The sequence below is a fragment of the Eumetopias jubatus genome, unplaced genomic scaffold (genome assembly GCF_037043125.1).
Source record: "Eumetopias jubatus isolate StellerSeaLion01/CBP00866 unplaced genomic scaffold, mEumJub1_p1.0 scaffold_8, whole genome shotgun sequence".
Classification (NCBI taxonomy): domain Eukaryota; kingdom Metazoa; phylum Chordata; class Mammalia; order Carnivora; family Otariidae; genus Eumetopias; species Eumetopias jubatus.
This window is the reverse complement of record NW_028274814.1, coordinates 45,262,546-45,282,112: the sequence shown is the minus strand read 5'-3', so window position 1 is coordinate 45,282,112 and position 19,567 is coordinate 45,262,546. Positions and strand designations below refer to the sequence as shown.

The window sequence follows — 19,567 nt, the reverse complement described above, 5'->3', positions numbered from 1 at the left end:
ACTTGTTAGAGTTACTTTTTACTTCTTTTTAACTTTCCTAATTTATTCAGCCTCTTGGGCCAGGCAATAATCTGTACTGCCAGGGGCCTTGGTTTTGTTGATAATTCAACAGAGAGTGCAATTTCACAGCTCAGAACTCTTCTGAAGTCTCAGGCTTAATGAGGATGTCCACCTGCCCCTGGAGGTTTGCATGATTCCAAACATATTTTTCACCTATTATCTCGGTATTAATTGGAGGCAGGTGCAGAACCAGAGGCCATTAACCTCTCAAGGACCCTAATTTCTGGTTGAGAGTGAAAGAAGAGAAAAGTGAGAACAGTGCTAATGAATGGACTCCAGCTTCTCATCAGAGCGATAGAAACAGGAACCCCTTTAGAAGATGTTATCTTTGGTGTCAGGTCTCAGTATGGCAACAGGAGCGAGCTCGGCACAATTATCATGTTACTAAAGTTTGTTACAGCAACACCTGCCCCTGTCATTTTTCTGCTCTTCCTTACCTGATGTTTCATTCCATACCCTCAACCATATCATGCTAGATCCCCCCCCCCAGTACCTCTGGTTGATCACCACTGTTAGGTCACCTTAAGGCATGTCTGTTTCTTGTAGCTGTATCACATCTGTCCTCCCTGCCTATGGGTGGCCAGATGTTCTTTCCACGATAGCTTATTGTTTTTTTTATTTAAAAAGTTTTAATATCTTTATTGATTATAATTGATATACAAATAACTACACCTTTAATGCATACGATTTGATGAGTTTGGACGTATGCAAACACCCATGGTACCATTGCAACAATCAAAAGACATATCTCATGCTTCCCAAGTTTCTTTGTGCTCCTGTGTGTGTGTGTGTGTGTGAAGCACATTTAACATAGATCTACCCTCTTAACAAATTTTGAAGTGTACAGTACTGTATAGTTAACTATACTATATTTGTTGTACAGCAGATCTCCAGGATTTATTTATGTAGTATAACTGAAACTTTATACCCATTGAACAGCAATTCCCCATTTCTTTTACTCTACAGCAACCACTATTATATTCTTTGCTGCTATGAGTTTTTTTACACACCTTACATAAGTCAAATCATGCAGTATTTGTCCTTCTGTGATTGGCTTATGTCACATAGAATAATGTCTTGTAGGCTCATCTACATTGTCACAAATGGCAGGATTTGTTTCTTTTTTAAGGCTTATTAATATTCCATTGTGTATAGATGCCATACTTTCTTTAGCCATTCATCCATTAATAAACACTTGGGTTGTTTCCATATCTTAGCTATTGTGAATAATGCTGCTAAGAGAATGGGGGTGCAGATATCTTTGAGATCCTGATTTCAATTCTTATAGGTACATACCCAGAAGTGAGATTGCAGGAGCACATGGTAGTTCTATTTTTAGTGTTTTGTTTTTGTTTTTTCCATAGAATAGTATCTTTTATTTGTATAAAGTTATGTACTTTGGGGTTTTTTTATTAACATATAATGTATTATTTGTTTCAGGGGTACAGGTCTGTAATTCGTAAGTCTTATATAATATCCAGTGCTCATTACAACACATTCCCTCCCCAGTGTCCATCACCCAGTTACCTCATCCCCCCACCCTCCTCCCCTCCAGCAACCCTGTTTATTTCCTATGCTTAAGAGTCTTTTATGGTTTGTCTCCCTCTCTGGTTTTGTCTTGTTTCATTCTTTCCTCTCTTCCCCTATGATCCTCTGTCTTGTTTCTTAAATTCCACATATGAGTGAGATCATATGATAATTGTCTTTCTCTGATTGACTTCTTTCACTTAGCATAATATCCTCTAGTCCCATCCACATCATTGCAAATAGCAAGATTTCATTTTTGATGGCTGTGTAATATTCCACTGTTGGTTTTTTTTCACACATTTAGTTTTATTGTAACAAAACAACTTGTACACTTTTAATATTTAAAATTGAGCATCATCTTTCCTTTCAAGTGAAACAAAAAAATTTTAAAAATAAGCAGGAACAAAATTACAATAGAGAATGTCAACTTCAAATAAGATCCTACAGGTTCTCTGATTCTCCCCTCAAGGGGCAGGGCTCAAGTCATCATTAGGAGAGAGTTTTCTTTTAAAAGTGTCATCTTAAACTGCAAGGATGTCTGTTAAATATCACAATTAAATATGCCAAAGGAAAAGCCATGTTGTCAAAAAGCCCACTTAAACCACCCAAATATCTCAAACCCACCCTTTGTTGACCTTCTCTAACCCTATTTTTAAAGTTTTTTTTCTTTTTTTTTAAACAAGAGAAAGTAGGCAGGTACGTGTTGGTAAATGCTAACTGTCCATATTCACATAGAGACACAGTGTAATCTTTGAACCCAATATACAGAGAAAGGAAGGGGAAAAAAGCTAGAATTCTATGTACTACTACACAAGGACCTAGCACCCTCCAGCTTCCAGCAGAGCTGAGGGAGCAGAAGGTTTTTCTTTTTTCCCGTCGAGCATGGTGGTATTGATTCCATAAAGTTTTTGTTGAGACAGGAAGGGATAAAAATGAATTTGGAACAGAAAGAGGTAGAGACTCTTTTCACACTGTATTCTGCTCAAGATATTTCCCCCCAAATAAGCTGAGAACTATGGCATAAAGGGAGAGAAAGGAGACTTCAAAAAACAAGGTGAATGAGCAGAAGAGGAGGAAAATAAAACTGCAACTTGCCCCCAGGGACTGGAGAAAATTAAAAAAGGAAGGTTGAAATCCGTGTTCCATTAGTCATCTTCTCCTTCATCATCCTCTCCTTCCTCCCCCTCATCATCATCTTCATCTTCTTCACCTTCATCTCCTTCTTCATCAATATCTTCCAATCCTTCATCATCATCTTCTTCTTCTTCTTTTCCTTCCCTTTCATTTTTTTAAAGATTTTATTTATTTATTTGTGAGAGAGAGAATGAGAGACAGAGAGCATGAGAGGGAAGAGGGTCAGAGGGAGAAGCAGACTCTCCGCCGAGCGGGGAGCCCGATGTGGACTCGATCCCGGGACTCCAGGATCATGACCTGAGCGGAAAGCAGTCACTTAACCAACTGAGCCACCCAGGTGCCCCTCCTTCCCTTTCTTTATCATCCATATCAGGAACTAAGTAGTAGTGTAATGGATTTGGCCAAATATCACCTTTGATGACCTCTCCTAACTCATCTGCACCTGCATCAGAATGGTCAGTAAACCAGGTGAAGTAGCTCTCTGGTTCTTCATGCTGTCTCTATTCTGTGTTTGACTTGAACGTTCTGACAAATCCTTTCCAGATTTCATTTGGTTTCAGTGAACTTTGAAGATGGATCACCACTCTCGTTCAGATGAAATTCTTTGGAGAGAAGTTTATTTTCAAAGTAAGGGTTTTCATCAAAATAATCTATTCTGTAACCTGATTTAATATCTTCAAATTCTGTCACTTCAACTCTTGTCACATAATGCAACACCTCTTCATCTTCCTCCCCAAGCAGTGCAGACACTTGTGGATGGTTGACAAATGTTGTTACCCAGAAATTGGAGATTTTGGCGATCAATTCTGACCTCTTCTGAAAAACAATGGTTGGTGAAGTTTGTTATATTTCTGTTCTACTTTCAAAACCTCACTGGCTTGTTCATTAAGTCTATTTCATTTTGTATTTCATCAATATGTTCGATTGTTTCTTGCTGTTCTTTTTCTCCCTTCGGCAAGTGCTGAGAGGTCCATGTCTCCTCTGGCTTGGGGGCAGGAGGCAGTCTCAGTTTCTTCATTTGAGGCAGGAGCGAAGACTGGCATTTGGCGGCCATGCTATGAGGAAACTCCATGAAACCAGGAGAGAGGCATCTCTGGAAGAAGCTCCGATTACTCTATTTTTAGTGTTTTGAAGAACCTCCCTACTTTTTTCCCATAATGGCTGTGCCAATTTACATTCCCACCAACAGTGTACAAGTGTTCCAGATTCCCCAAAACTTGTCTTTTCTTTTTAATAGTTATCCTAATGGATGCAAGAAGCACGAAGGATAAAGTGTAGAACACATCTCCACAGACTAGGAGTAAGCCCTTGCCCAGGACACTTCTACGTGCAGTGTCATCCCCCACTGTGAAGTTGTAGTCACTTGAGTCTGTGGAATCTTGGGGGTGGTGTGAGAGTATGACTGGCCATGCAAGATAGGAGTGCGCTGGCTGGCTCAGTTGGTGGAGCATGTGACTCCTGATTTCAAGGTTGAGAGTTTGAGCCCCATGTTGGGTGTAGAGATATTAAGAAAGAAAGAAAGAAAGAAAGAAAGAAAGAAAGAAAGAAAGAAAGAAAGAAAGAAAGAAAGAAGGAAGGAAGGAAGGAAGGAAGGAAGGAAGGAAGGAAAGAAAGAAAGAAAAAGAAGGAAAGAAAGAAAGAAAGAAAGAAAGAAAGAAAGAAAGAAAGAAAGAAAAAGAAAGAAAGAAAGAAAGAAAGAAAGAAAGAAAGAAAGAAAGAAAGAAAGAAAGAAAGAAAGTAAAAGAAAGAAGCAGGTTAATTTTGATAGTTTGGGGATCTATTTATTAAATGACCTTGTACTGTGCCATTTGATGAAGGCAGAATATTATTACAAATAATGGATATGATTTATTTGAGAACTTACTTTGTGCTAAGTATCCTTCAAACACCATGTATAGTGGTAGGCACTGTTGGTTTCCTACGCAAGAGACTTTTCATTCCCATTTCTTTTTTTTTTTTTTCCTGGAACAATGGATTTCTAAGAAAGAGGGTAAAAAGGCCAGATACTTCCATTCACAGCCTCCCTTGTAAGTATGAATAAGCATGTGACAGTGTATCATAAGAATTAACACTTATGTACACCTTCTATGTGCCTGACACTGTTCTAAGGTCTTTACATATGCTACACAATTTAATCCTCATGCCAACTTTCAGTATGAATATTACTGTTTTGATTTTACAGGTGAAAAACTAAGACATGGAGAGGCTGAGTAACTTTCCCTGGTTGCACAGTTAGTGCCAGAGTCACGATTTGTTCTCAGATAGTATAACTGTAGTCTCTGCTCCTGGTGAGCACAATACTGTCTCTCAGGAAAGAGACAAAAGGGAAAGACCCACTGGTAGAAATTCTGGACATTCTGGACATTCTTGAAATTCTCCTTTCCCTAAGCAGAGAGATATAAGGGAAGGCTGCTGTCCTCCTTTTTTTTTTTCTGATAAAAGTAATAGAAGTTTTTCTTTAATAACATTTTCTAGAAATTGGTTTATCTCTCTTTTTATTTGAGATTTTCAAAAATATATATTTTTGATAACAACGAGTCTTTTTAAAATTATGTTCAGTTAGTCACTGTATAGTACATCATTAGTTTCTGATGTAGTGTTCAATGATTCATTAGTTGTGTATAATACCCAGTGCTCATCACATCACGTGCCCTCCTTAATGCCCATCACCCAGTTACCCCCTCCCCCCCACCCACCTCCCTTTCCACAACCCTCAGTTTGTTTCCTGGAGTCCAGAGTCTCTCATGGTTTGTCTCCTTCTCTGATTTCTTCCCATTCAGTTTTCCCTCCCTTCCCCTATGGTCCTCTGCACTGTTCCTTATATTCCACATATGAGTGAGACCATATGATAATTGTCTTTTTCTGACTGACTTATTTCACTTAGCATAATCCCTTCCAGTTCCATCCATGTTGATGTAAATGTTAGGTATTCATCCTTTCTGATGGCTGAGTAATATTTCATTGTATATATATATATATATATATATATATATACCATATCTTCTTTATCCATTCATCTGTTGAAGGGCATCTCAGCTCCTTCCACAGTTTGGCTATTGTGGACATTGCTGCCATGAACATTGGGGTGCATGTGCCCCTTCTTTTCATTACATCTGTATCTTTGGGGTAAATACCCAGTAGTGCAATTGCTGGTCATAGAGTAGCTCTATTTTTAACTTCTTGAGGAACCTCCATACTGTTTTCCTGAGTGGCTATATTATACTGGTATTTCTAAGCCTATTTTTATTATATGGGCAACAGTTATATTTCATTTAAGAATTTTATCAGCAAATAGTTATTCAACATATATAATGTGTCAGCCTTATGTATAAATCAGAAAGGAAATTAGACATATTCCCTCTCGCAAGAAGGTTGTATTTTAGTCGATGATAAAGGCAAATAGTGATGCATTGTCGCCAAGTGCCATGATTAGGTAAGAACACAGAATCGCAGATGAGATCTCTTAATTCAGACATGGAAGAGCAGGGAAGTCCTCCTGCAGGGAGTGACATCTAAACAGAACCAGGTCATTAGTGGAAGTTAGGTAAACAAAGAGAATGGGAGTTCTGTGAAAATGATCACAGTTGGAGAGTAAAGCTTGTGTGAAGGCTCAGAGGTCAAAAACAGCATTGCATTATAAGGCACTCTAACAGTTGGGTGGATCATGAAGTGTGGATGTGTTGGGAGGTAATGGTCAAAAATGACATTGGATTGCTAAATAGGAAGCTAACAAAGTAGAATTTTGTAAAAAATTTTCAAAGAGTTTAAACATTTTTTAGGACAACGAGGAACGAAAGCATGGAAGTGGCAACAGTGTGAAGAACGGGAGGGGGTCAACATTAGACAGCTATTATTGAGATCTAAATGGGACATCATCCTGTAAGAGTAAAAAGTGAGAGTGATGATGGAGAAGATTGGATAGATACTGGACCTGAGGAGAATTTGCCTATGCATAGCAAATTAATAGCTTCATAGGTCTTTAGTTTCTACTGAGTAATGTGATCTAGATCTATCTCAAACGGGCCATGGAGATCATTTGCCTTGTGTCTTGTAATGCTAGGTTACAAATTATAGACCTCTGGGATCATCTAAAGCATATCTATAAGTAGCATGACAGGAGCTTGAGGGGTAGGGCAATCACCAGACATGAACCTTGCTGATTCACTTCATTGACTCTGGATGGAGTTCAAGACATGTTAAAAAGGATCCTCACGCTGCCATCCTAGTACCACATGTCAACGCCTGACTCTATGAATACATATATCCACACAACACCATCTAATCTCATCTTCTAAGTTGCTGTTTATTTTGTGGTGAGCCACTTCGGTTCATCAGGAACCATTTGCCTTGCTCATTGGAGGTCCATATATTTCCCTGGCCCCCAAATGTATCCATACACTACTAGCAGCAATGCTGTGGCTGCATTTACTACTTAAGTCTTCTGTCAATGGAGAATCTTCAATGGTTCTATAAAGAATTTGCTTCTCAAATTTAATCACTTTTTTTAAAGATTTTATTTCTTTATTTGTTAGAGAGAGAGAGAGTGCACAAGCAGGGGGAGTGGCAGGCAGAGGGAGAAGCAGACTCCCCGCTGAGCAAGGAGCCCGAATGGGGACTCAATCCCAGGACCCTGGGATCATGACCTGAGCCAAGGCAAATGCTTAACCGGCTGAGCCACCAATGCCCCAAATTTATCACTTCTACATATCTTCATTCAGTTTGCTGAAACTAAGCCAGTAGTTGGTAATAATTAAATAAAGTACCAAAGGGAAAAAGATACTGAGCAAATAGAGAAATATATTTATACAATGGAATGTTATGCAGTCATCAAAAATGAAATCTTGTCATTTGCAATGACGTGGATGGAACTAGAAGGTATTATGCTAAGCGAAATAAGTCACTCAGAGAAAGATAAGTATCATATGATCTCACTCCTCATATGAGGAATTTGAGAAACAAGACAGAGGATCATAGGGGAAGGGAGGAAAAAATGAAACAGGATGAAACCAGAGAGGGAGACAAACCATAAGAGATACTTCATCTCAAAAATAGAAAAGAAAAAAAGAGACTCAATCTCAGGAAACAAACTGAGGGTTGCTGGAGTGGAGCGGGGTGGGAGGGATGGGGTGGCTGGGTGATGGACATTGGGGAGGGTATGTACTATGGTGAGTGCTGTGAATTGTGTAAGACTGATGAATCACAGATCTGTACCCCTGAAACAAATAATACATTATATGTTAATAAAAATTTTTTAAAAAAGAAAAAATATATATTTGCTGCTTTTCTTTTCTTTCTCTCCCTGTCCTTAGTACGTGTCTGACACGAAATCATTTACTTTGAAGCTCTGAGAACATATTACTTCCCTTTTGTCATATTCATTTATATTTTCTACTTAAGCAAAATATTTGGTATGAACCTCCTTGAAACATCAGCATTGAAGTTCACTCAAGTAGGAAACCCTGCAAGATATTAAGAACACTGTCCATAGTAGCTACTATTCTAATATATTAAAGAAGCTATGATGTTTGATTATCTGTCATTTTGCACTTTGTCTCTCCCTCTAAAATTCTACTATGTAAATTCTCTTAACCTTAATCTGAAATTACTAATTAACAAAATAGAATAGTCCTTAAAATTTCACTGTGGATAGGATATCAAAACAGCTAGGGTGAAATGCCCTCACATTCCTCCCTTTGAAATATCCTGAAATCTATTCCAATTTTTACCCTTGAGAAAGAAATTGATTACCCAGATGAGAAGAAAGCAGACTCGGCCCATCTCCAAGTTTATTTTTCTTAGATAAGGATGTTCTGGGAATGTGAAATAAGGATCAAGTATGCATTTTTTTTTTTTTTTTTTTTTTTTGGTATCAGACTGCTACAGGCCTCCTCTGCAATCATTCCGTGTTTTGTCATCAGTGTTGATCATCAGGGCTACTCAGGCAGATTTACGTCCCATGACTAGGTATGTGTTAATCGTATACAGGAAGAACATAATACAAAACATCATGATAACCACTGAGAGTGTAGCCAGAAGTATGATGGACATCATCTTTTCCTGTGTCCCCAACAGCACACATGCATAAGGCCCATGACACATGTGAGTACTGCACCAAATGGGTTTTTTAATCAGTGGTAGGTGATAGTGAATGAGAATGACCAAGAAGATCACCTGTACGGACAACTGCATGAGAAAGTAGACAAGATACATTGCCAAGAGGGGCTTTTCCTGGGATAAGTAAAAAATCTTGTCTTCCTTTGTCTCTACCTGGTCTGCGTTGCTGTCAGTGTCACTGGGCTCCTTTTCCAAAGATTCCTTCTTAAATATCTTGATTTGTTTATGCACACTCTGAGAGACAAAAACTCCATCACAAAAAAGATGGAGGAAAAGGAAAAGCCAACCACATACCGAACTCCTAACACAGGCCTAGGGAAGTGATTCTCATAGCATTCTGCCAGACAAGCTTTGATGTTTCCATGGCACTGGAAGTCTTGATCCAGATCAAGCCAGGTGTTTTGCACCACATACACAACTGAAATATAAAGAAAAGTAATGCCGAACCACAGTGCTCGCCCTATGTAGAAGTTGGTGGGGTCTTTGCTCATCTTCAGTATGATAGGTGCCATATCCCAAAATTCAGTACTCTCGGCCATCTTGGAATCTAGGAAGACAAAAGCAAAGTTGTATCAGGGGGAAGGAGTGGCTGTGTTTTAGCCCTTTCATACAATCTCTGCTGTTCTCTTATTAGGTGCTCTCTGTGAGGACACTCAGTGGTCTTAAGTGACTGGACAACTCCAAAGAAAGAGTGTTCAAAATAAGTATACTCACTTACTAATATTTCCTGTTCTTTCATTTGCTAACTTCTTCTCATTTTTCCTTACCAATCTCTCCTCTCAACCCCATTGCTTTTCCCAACCTTTTCTCAGTTTATGAAATCCTCTGTATAGCTATCCTGTTTGCTCTCATTATAAACTCTGTGGCATTTACTTCTTTTTATAATCTATGTAGCAACCTGTGTCAACAGTACAGTTCCAACTGTCATAGAACTCCCACAGTTATCTGCATTTAAGTGCTTAAAGGTAAGTCTTTATCACTTCTCCCTGAGATGTACCTATCTGCTGGATTAACTGAATTCACTAGTGTCATTTTAGGCTCTTCCTGAGGCCAACTTTCCCAAAGCCCATTGCCAATTTCAAAATCTGTTTCTGATTAACCAGTCAAGATGCATGGATTGCCTTTTTCCTGGGAGAGCAGCTTATATTTCTTATTTGCATCATATTTTGCTGCTCACTTGAAATTTTTATTGATTCACAGATATTTTGAGCATCAACATAATTTTGAGTATAGAAAAAGGAATGAGGTAGTTCTTGCCTTTAATTACTGATCTGATTTGCATTTCCTTGGTGATTAGTGATATTGAGTATATACTTTAATACTAAAAATAAAAATTACTTTAATAAAATTCTGATGGTGTGAAGAATGCTTTTCTTCCGATAAGTTTGTGACCTCCGTGGTTTCTGTAATTCCCTCTCCCACCTACGAAGACATTTTCAGAACAAATTATTACTACAATACTCAAACAGTCCACACTTGCTCCAGCCTTCCCTACCAAGATGGCTGAGATTTTGGGGGGCCTGCATCATAGTTTAACTTCTTCCTTTATTCCATCTTGTTTTTCACAGCCCTGACACTCGACTTCTTTTCAGAGACATTAATCCTTAATAAATATTTTGCACTCTCAACTCTGTCTCAACATTTGCTTCTGGAAAAGCCAACCAACAATACTCCGCTTCGGATTTTGGGAACCCGAGAGACAAGCCATACAGACAGTAGGGCTTTTCTTCATCCGTGGGGTCACAGTTACTGGAAAGCCAAGCCTTCTGCAGAAAACACTATGTTTAATCCTTGCCCTGGGACTCTCTGAAAAAAATTCTAACATGGAGAAGTGACAGGCTTGCATCAGTTTCCCTTATGGGGATTACTACGGAGGCTGATGCCATCCCTGTTCTGCAAAGGACCTGACGAATTGTTGGTGCTGGCTGCTGCTCGAGTCAGGGGAAGGGAACGTGTTGAAATTAAAAGTAAAGGGGGGGCGCCTGGGTGGCTCAGTTGGTTAAGCGACTGCCTTCGGCTCAGGTCACGATCCTGGAGTCCCGGGATCGAGTCCCACATCGGACTCCCTGCTCAGCAAGGAGTCTGCTTCTCCCTCTGACCCTCTTCCCTCTCGTGCTCTCTCTCACTCTCTCTCAAATAAATAAATAAAATCTTTAAAAAAAAAAGTAGAGGGGGACTCTGGGAAACAAACTGAGGGTTACAGAAGGGAGGGGGTGGGAGGATGGGGTAACTGGGTGAGGGCTAACAAGGAGGGCATGTATTGTGATGGGCACTGGGTGTTATACGCAACTAATGAATTGTTGAACACTACATCAAAACTAATGATGTACTCTATGTTGGCTAACTAAACATAATAATAATAAAAAAAAAGTGGAGGGGGGATGGGATGCATTCAGACTGAAATATTCCCAGCATTCCCCCTAAATTTCTACGTTACTTAAAATTATTTTTCTAGTTTCTTGAGTAGATTTTTAGTAGATATACACTTTGAATTAATTTTTAAAGTGTAAATGTATACAAAAATACACACCGTTATCAAACAGTATATAGAACTTTCAATGTCATGTTAACATCAGATAAGTACACAAGTCACATTGTTCAGTTCTATGAATTTCACAGAATGAATACACTCAAGTATTGTCATTCAGATCAAGAAAGAACAGTACAAACATCCCAAAAGCACTTTTCGTACATTCATTCAGTTACCATTCTCCATTGTGCAACCAATATCTGAATATCTAACAATATAGGTTGCTTGCTCTGGAAATGCATATAAATGAGTCATAAAGTATGTAATCTTTCATGCCTGGATTTTTTGTTGTTGTTTTATATATTGTTTGTGAGATCCACCTATAGTATTGTTGAGTGTAGTTGTGGTTCTTTCCTTCTCTTTGCTGTAGAGTATTCCTCTGTGTGAATATACATGTTTTATTGATTCATTTTAATGTTGGTAATTTTCAAGTTGGGGCTTTTATAAGTGGTGCCATTATGATGATTTTGTACCTGTATTTTGATATGTTAGTTACACTCCCACAACATGAGAAATCTGTTTCCTTTGCATATTTGCCAACACTTGGCACTGTCAGGTGTTTTTCATTTTAGCTATTCTGGTTAGGTCTGTAGTTGTATTGCATATGGATTTAGTTTGCATTTCCCTGGTGATGCTCATTGATGATGAGCATTGTATTGCATATGGATTTAGTTTGCATCTCCCTCAATGATGCTCATTGACTATTTGAATATTATCTTTTGTGAGTGCTTGTTCAAATCTTTTGCCTATTTTTCTCCAATAAGTTATGTGTCTTTTCCTTCCTGAATTAGAGGAGTCCTTTATGTGTTCTGGATATGAGTCCTTTATAGATATGTGAATTGCAAATATCTTCTCCCACTCTGAGGGATGCCTTTCCATTCTCTTCATAGTATCATTTAATGGACAGAAGTTTTTCATCTTAGTATTGTGGAAATTTATGTTTATTTCCTTTCAAGTTAGTGGTATGTATGTCCTATTTAAGAAACAACTTACTCCAGGGGCACCTGGGTGGCTCAGTCGTTAAGTATCTGTCTTCGGCTCAGGTCATAATCCCAGGGTCTTTGGATAGAGCCCCACATCAGGCTCCTTGCTCAGCGAGAAGCCTGCTTCTCCCTCTCCCACTCCCCCTGCTTGTGTTCCCTCTCTCTCTGTCTCTCTCTCTGTCAAATAAATAAATAAAATCTTCTAAAAAAAAAAAAGAAACAACTTACTCCAATATCATGAAAATGCTTTCTATTCTATTGAAAACTTTATTGTTTTACCTTTTTTTTTTAATACCTTATACTAAGGCAAAATACAGTAAAATTCTCCCCTTTCTAGTGGATAGTTCTGCAAGTGTTTACAAAAGCATATATTTGTATAACCCCCACCCAAATCAAGATACAGAACTGTTTCACCACAACAAAAATGGCCCTGTGCCCCTTTGTAATGAACTCCTTTTCTGCCATGCCTTCTGTTTTCTGTCTCCAGAATGTCACAGAAGTAGATTCATACAAAATACAACCTTGTGAATCTCACTTCCTTCCATGGGCATAATACATCTGTGCATCCATATATCTTAGCATGTATAGGTAGTCATTCCTTTTTGTTGCTTTCATAGTATTTCACTGGACACTTCTCATCTGTTGTCATTATGACTGTTACTGCTTATCTTCTGTTCTCTCATTTAATATTTCTATAAATCCTATTAGATGGATATAACTCATGTTTATTTTTACATTCTTTTACTTGGTTATCTCCCTATCTACTGTACTTTGGGAGAATTATCTATTTATGTCTTCCAGGTCAAGAATTTTTTATTCTGAGGTGTTGATTTTGCCCTTCAAGTACTATTTTGAGGGATTTTTCTGTTTCAACAAGGCAAATTTTTATATAACCAATGTTTTTTTATTAATGAAATATCCTTTAATGTCTCTTAGAATATCTTACTTTTAGTTATTTTATTTTATTTTATTATTTTTTTAAAGATTTTATTTATTTATTTGAGAGAGAGAATGAGATAGAGAGAGAGAGCATGAGGGGGGGAGGGTCAGAGGGAGAAGCAGACTTCCTGCTCAGCAGGGAGCCTGATGCGGGACTTGATCCTGGGACTCCAGGATCATGACCTGAGCTGAAGGCAGTCGCTTAACCAACTGAGCCACCCAGGCACCCCACTTTTAGTTATTTTATATACCTTGTATGTTTTCTTAAAGTGTTTCCTTGGGTATAGGTGTTTCACTTGCTGTGTTTATTGTCTCTCTCTCATAATATTTAGTTTCTTCAGACGTTTTGTTTTTCTTGACCCTGAAATAATTTTTCACATTAAGGTCTTTTGGACACCCTAGAGTTTCCATCTGTGAATCTGACTTTAGGATATGAATGTGATTATCCTGCCATTTGCCCTTGGATTTCTTCTTGTGCTAAATTTGAAGCATTCTTGGAACTACCACTTGTAGGTTTCAGTAGTATTAAAAATGGTTTTAAGTATATATTATGGGAGATTGATTTCTTTATTTAATATCATTCTTTATGTTATCTCTCCCCAAGAATTGTATATGAATCTAGGTCTATTGAGTTTCCACTTAATTTGAGCATGGTTATAGATTTTTAAAAATAATTTCCTTGTCATTCTGAAAGTCTTGATGCAAAAGGGAAGATTCTATAGTGTCTGTTTAGTTCGCCATCTTCAAATGGAGATCAGCAACATTTTTCTGCTATTGAAAATCATACAGAAGCTTCCCAGTGAAAAACAAGGAGATAATCTTTGCATTTTGGCATGATTATTTTATATCCTAATTCCCCCATTGTTGATCACTGCCTAATTCTGGGGTTTGTGTCAATAACAATAACGGTAAGGTATTGTTTCTTTGTATTCTCATCTCAAGCCCCTTTTTTCCCCTTTATCTTACCATATATTTTAAGGTTGTCCCTGGTATATTTATTTCTTTATAATTGCCAGTTTCAGAGACCTTGGAGACTGTTTCAATTAGAGATGTTTGGTGAAGTTCCTCAATAAACTAATAAGAAGAAACAAGAACCCTAACTGTTCATGGTTTTTTTTTCATTTTCTCAGGAGATAGAGAGAAGTTATAGAAAATTATTAAATTTAGGATTAAGTGACAAACTTAATAGATCTCTTTCTACAGTAGACTGACTCCAGGAATCATTCTTTTGATGTTATGTAAATGGCATTGTTTACTTAATTTGTTTTTGGATTTTTTCAGTATTAGTGTACAGAAACTCAACAGATTCTTAAAAACATTTTTATTTAAATTCTATTTAGTTAATATGCAGTGTAATATTAGTTTTGGGTGTACAATATAGTGACTCAACACATCCATACATCACCTGGTGCTCTTCACAGCAAGTGCACTCCTTAATCCCCATCACCTATTTCACCCATCACCCCCCACCTCCCCTCTGGTAACTATCAATTTGCTCTCTGTAGTTAAGAATCTGTTTCTTGGTTTGCCTCTCTCTCTTTTTTCCCCCTTTGCTCATTTGTTTTGTTTCTTAAATTCCACATGTGACTAAAATCATATGGTATTTGTCTTTCTCTGACTGACTTATTTCTTCCAGCATAATACTCTCTGGTTCCATCCATGTTGCTGCAAATGGCAGGATTTTATTCTTTTTTTATAGCTGAGTAATATTCCATTATGTATATATAACAACTTCTTTATCCATTCATCAGTTAGTGGACATTTAGGCTGTTTCCATAATTTGATTAATGTAGATAATGCTACTATAAACATTGGGGTGCATGTGTCCCTTCATATCAAAATTTTTATATCCTTTGGGTGAATACCTCGTAGTGCAATTGCTGGATCATAGGGTAGCTCTATTTTTAACTTTTTGAGGAACCTCCATACCATTTTCCAGAGTGGCTGCAACAGTTTGCATTCTCACCAACAGTGCAAGAGGTTTCCCCTTTCTCCACATCTTTGCCAACACTTGTTGTTTCTTGTATTCATTTTAGCCATTCTGACAAGTATGAGGTGATATCTCATTGTAGTTTTGATTTGTATTTCCCTGATGATCAGTAATGTTAAGCATCTGTTCAGGTGTCTGGCCTGTTGTATGTCTGATTTTAGTGTGTTGATTTTGTATTCTGCAACACTGTAAATTTGTTTTTTAGGTCAAATAGGTTTTTGTGTGTGTGTGTAGAAAATCATTATGATTTTGTACATATAAACTCATGATATCTGAAAGTAGAGATAGTTTTACTTTTTTGTTTCTGAATTAGATGCCTTTATTTCTTTTTTATTGAGTAATTAATCTGGCTAGAAACTCCAGTAAAATGTTGAATAGAAGTGATGAAAGCAGACATCCTTGACTTGTTCCTGATCTTAGGGGGAAATCTTTCGTTCTTTCACCACTGAGTATAATTGCTGTGGGATTTTTATAAATACACCCTGTCAGGTGAGGACATCATCTTCTATTCATATTTGATTGAGTGTTTTTATCATGAAAGGGTGGCAGATTTTATCAAATTCTTTTTCTGCATCTGTTGACACATAGATGTCATCTATCAATGTACTACATCATATAGTGTTTTGATGTATTACATTAATTTACTTTCTCATTTTGCAGCACACTTAGATTGCTGGAATAAATACCACTTGACCATAATGTATAATACTTTTAATATGCTATTAGATTCAATGTGCTAGTATTTTACAAAGGACTTTTGCATCTATATTCATAAAAGATATTAGTCTGCAGATTGTGTGAATTCTTCTTAAATGTTGGATAGAATTCACCAGTGCAGTCAACCGGTCTTGGCCTTTTATTTGTTGAGAAGTTTTGATTACTGATTAAGTCTATTTGTTATAAATCTATTCATATTTTATATTTATTTTTTTAGTCAGTTTTGTTTGTTTGTTTCTAGAATTTTGTCTGATTTTACTGTGCTGATCAGACATACCTGGGTTACATAATTTGCTACAGTACAGTTGTTCATAGCATTCTACTTTAATTATTTTTATTCCTATCAGGTCATTAGTAATATTCCTACTTTCATTTCTAATTTTAGTAATTTGAGTTTTCTCTCTTTTCTTTAGTTTGGCTAAACATTTGTTAATTTTGTTGGTATTCTCAAGGAACCAAATTTTTGTTTCATTAATTTTATTTATTGTTTTTCTTTTTAAAAGCCATTTTATTGAGGTATAACTGACATGCAAAAAGTTGTACATATTTACTGTATACAACTTAATGAGTTTGGAAATAAGTCCATACCCATAAAAGCAGCACACCATATACCCATAAAATCACTGCAATCTATGCTATAAATATATCCATTCCCTCCAAAAGCTTTGCTTTGTCCTTTTTATTTATTATTATTCTTATTTTCTTGTGATAAGAACACTTAATATCTACCCTCAGCAAATTTTTCAGTATATAACATAATATTATTTGCTGTAGAATTTCCTTTATTTAAGCTGAATAATATTCCATTGTATGAATATACCACATTTTCTTTATCCATTCATTTGTCAATGGATATTTAGATTGCTTCATTTCTTTTGGGTGTATTTCCAGAAGTGAGATTAATGGATCATATGGTAATTCTATTTTTAATTTTTTGAGAAAACTTTATATTGTTTTCCACAGTGGTTGCACCAATTTATATTCCCACGAACAGTGCACAAGTGTTCCTTTTCCTCCATAGCAACACTTTTTATCTTTTGTTTTTTGATAATAGCCATTCCAACAGGTATGAATTGATCATTGTGGTTTTCATTTGCATTTTTCTGATGATAAGTAATGTTGAGAACCTTTTCATTTATCTCTCAGCCACTTGTATGTCTTTTTTGGAAAAATGTCAATTCAATTCTTTTGTCTATTTTAAATCTCTGGAGTTGTAGGACTTCCTTATATATTTTGAATATAACTCTATCAGATATATGCCTTGCAAATGTTTTCTCCCACTGTGTAGGTTGCCTTTCATTTTGTGCAGAAGCTTTCTATTTTTTAAAATTAATTAATTAATTAAATTTTTATTATGTTATGTAAATCACCATACATTACATCATTAGTTTTTGATGTAGTGCAGAGGCTTTTTAGTTTGATGTAATTCCACTTGTCCGTTTTGCTTTTGTTGTCTGTTTTTGGTCATATTGCCAAGGCCAAAGTCAAGAAGATTTTTTTCCTCTGCTTTCTTCCAGGAGTTTTTATGGTTTGGGCCTTATGTTTAAAATCTTTAATTCATTTTGAATTGATTTTTTAAAAAAAGATTGTATGTATTTATTTGACAGAGAGAGCATGAGCAGGGGGTAGGAACAGAGGGAGAAGTAGGCTCCCCACTGAGCAGGGAGCCCAACGTGGGGCTCGATCCCAGGACCTTGGGATCATGACCTGAGCCAAAGGCAGATGCTTAGGGGCACCTGGGTGGCTCAGTCGTTAAGCATCTGCCTTCAGCTCTGGTCATGATCCCAGGGTCCTGGGATTGAGCCCCGCATGGGGCTCCCTGCTCCACGGGAAGCCTGCCTCTCCGTCTCCCACTCCCCCTGCTTGTGTTCCCTCTCTTGCTCTGTCTCTCTCTGTCAAATAAATAAAATCTTTAAAAAAAAAAAGGCAGATGCTTAATTGATTGATCCACTCAGGCACCCCCATTTTGAGTTAATTTTTGAGAGTGGTGTAAGATAAGGGTCCAATCTTACTCTTTTGCACGTGGATGTCTAGTTTTCCTTATACCATTAATTGAGCTTCCTAATACCACTAATACCTTTTTTCCATGTTTATTCTTGGCACCCTTGTCAAAGATCAGTTGACTGTAAATGTGTTGATTTATTTCTGTGCTCTTTATTCTGTTCTATTGCTCTGTGTGTCTATTTTTATGCCAGTGTCACACAGTTTTGATTATTGTACCTTTAACATATTTTGAAACCAGGAAGAATGATGCCTCCAGCTTTGTTCTTTCTCAAGATTGGTTTGGCTATTTGGAGTCTTTCTGGTTCAAAATGAATTTTAGGATTTTGTTGACATTTCTGTAAAAATTGCCATTGGAATTTTGATAGGGGTTACATTGAATCTGTAGATGACGTTGGGTAGTATGGACATTTTAACAATGTTAGTTCTTCCAATTCATGAACACAGGCTATCTTTCCATTTATTTGTACCTGTTTAAATTGTTTTCATCAAAGTTTTATAGTTTTAAGTGTACATGTCTTTCACCACCTTTGTTAAGTTTATTCCTAAGCATTTTATTCTTCTTGATGTTAATGTAAATTGGATTTTTAAATTTCTTTTAATGACAGTTCATTGCCAGTGAATAAAAAACTACTGATTTTTGTATGTTGATTTGAAGTGGTGAAAATGATTATCCTTGCTTTATTCCAGATCTTAATGGCATTTAGCTTTTCATCATTGACTATGATGTTAGATAAAGGCTTTTTAAATATGGCCTTTATTGTTTTAGGTAAGTTCTTTCTGTATCTAATTTGTTGGGAGTTTTTATCATAAAAGGGTGTTAAATTTTGTCAAATGCATTTTTGGCATCTGGCAGGATGATCATGTGATATTTATCTTTTATTCTGTTGTTGTGGTATAACACATTGATTGATCTGTGTATGTTGAACCATCCTTGCATCCTATGGATAAATTCTACTAAGTAATGGTGTGTGATCCTTTCAATGTGCTGTTGAATTTGTTTTGCTCGTATTTTGTTGAGGGTTTTTACATATGTTCATTATGGATATTGCCCTGTGACCTTCTTTTGTTGTAGTGTCTTTGGATTAGGGTGATGCTGGCCTTATAAAATGAGTTTGGAAGTTTAAATGGTTTATGACATAGTTGTATTAATTCTTTAAATATGTGGTAAAATTCATCTGTGAAGCTTTTGCTTTTTGTCCTTGGCTTTTATTGTTGTTGGGAGGTTTTTAATTACTGATTCAATCTTTATATTTGTTATTGGTCTTTCAGGTTGTCTACTTCTTCTTAACTCAGTCTTGGTAGGTTGCACATTTCTGACTTTGTTCTTCTTCACTATTGTGTTGACCATTCTGGATCTTTTGATTTTTCATATAGACTGTAGAATCAGTTTGTCAATATCCACAAAGTAACTTGCTGGGATGACATTTGGAATTGCATTGAATCTATAGATCAGTTTTGGAAGAACCAATACCTTAATAATATTGAGTTTTCCTATCCATGGACATGAAATATATCTCCATTTATTTAGATATTTTAAAATTTTTTGTTCCATGTTTTTCTTTTTTTCAG

At 36.7% G+C, this 19,567-nt stretch overlaps 1 pseudogene; it reads right to left on the bottom strand.

Moving 5' to 3' along the window:
• Positions 1-2,732: 2,732 nt before the first annotated feature.
• LOC114222618 (protein SET-like) lies at positions 2,733-3,775 on the bottom strand (annotated as a pseudogene).
• Between the last annotated feature and the right edge of the window lie 15,792 nt (positions 3,776-19,567).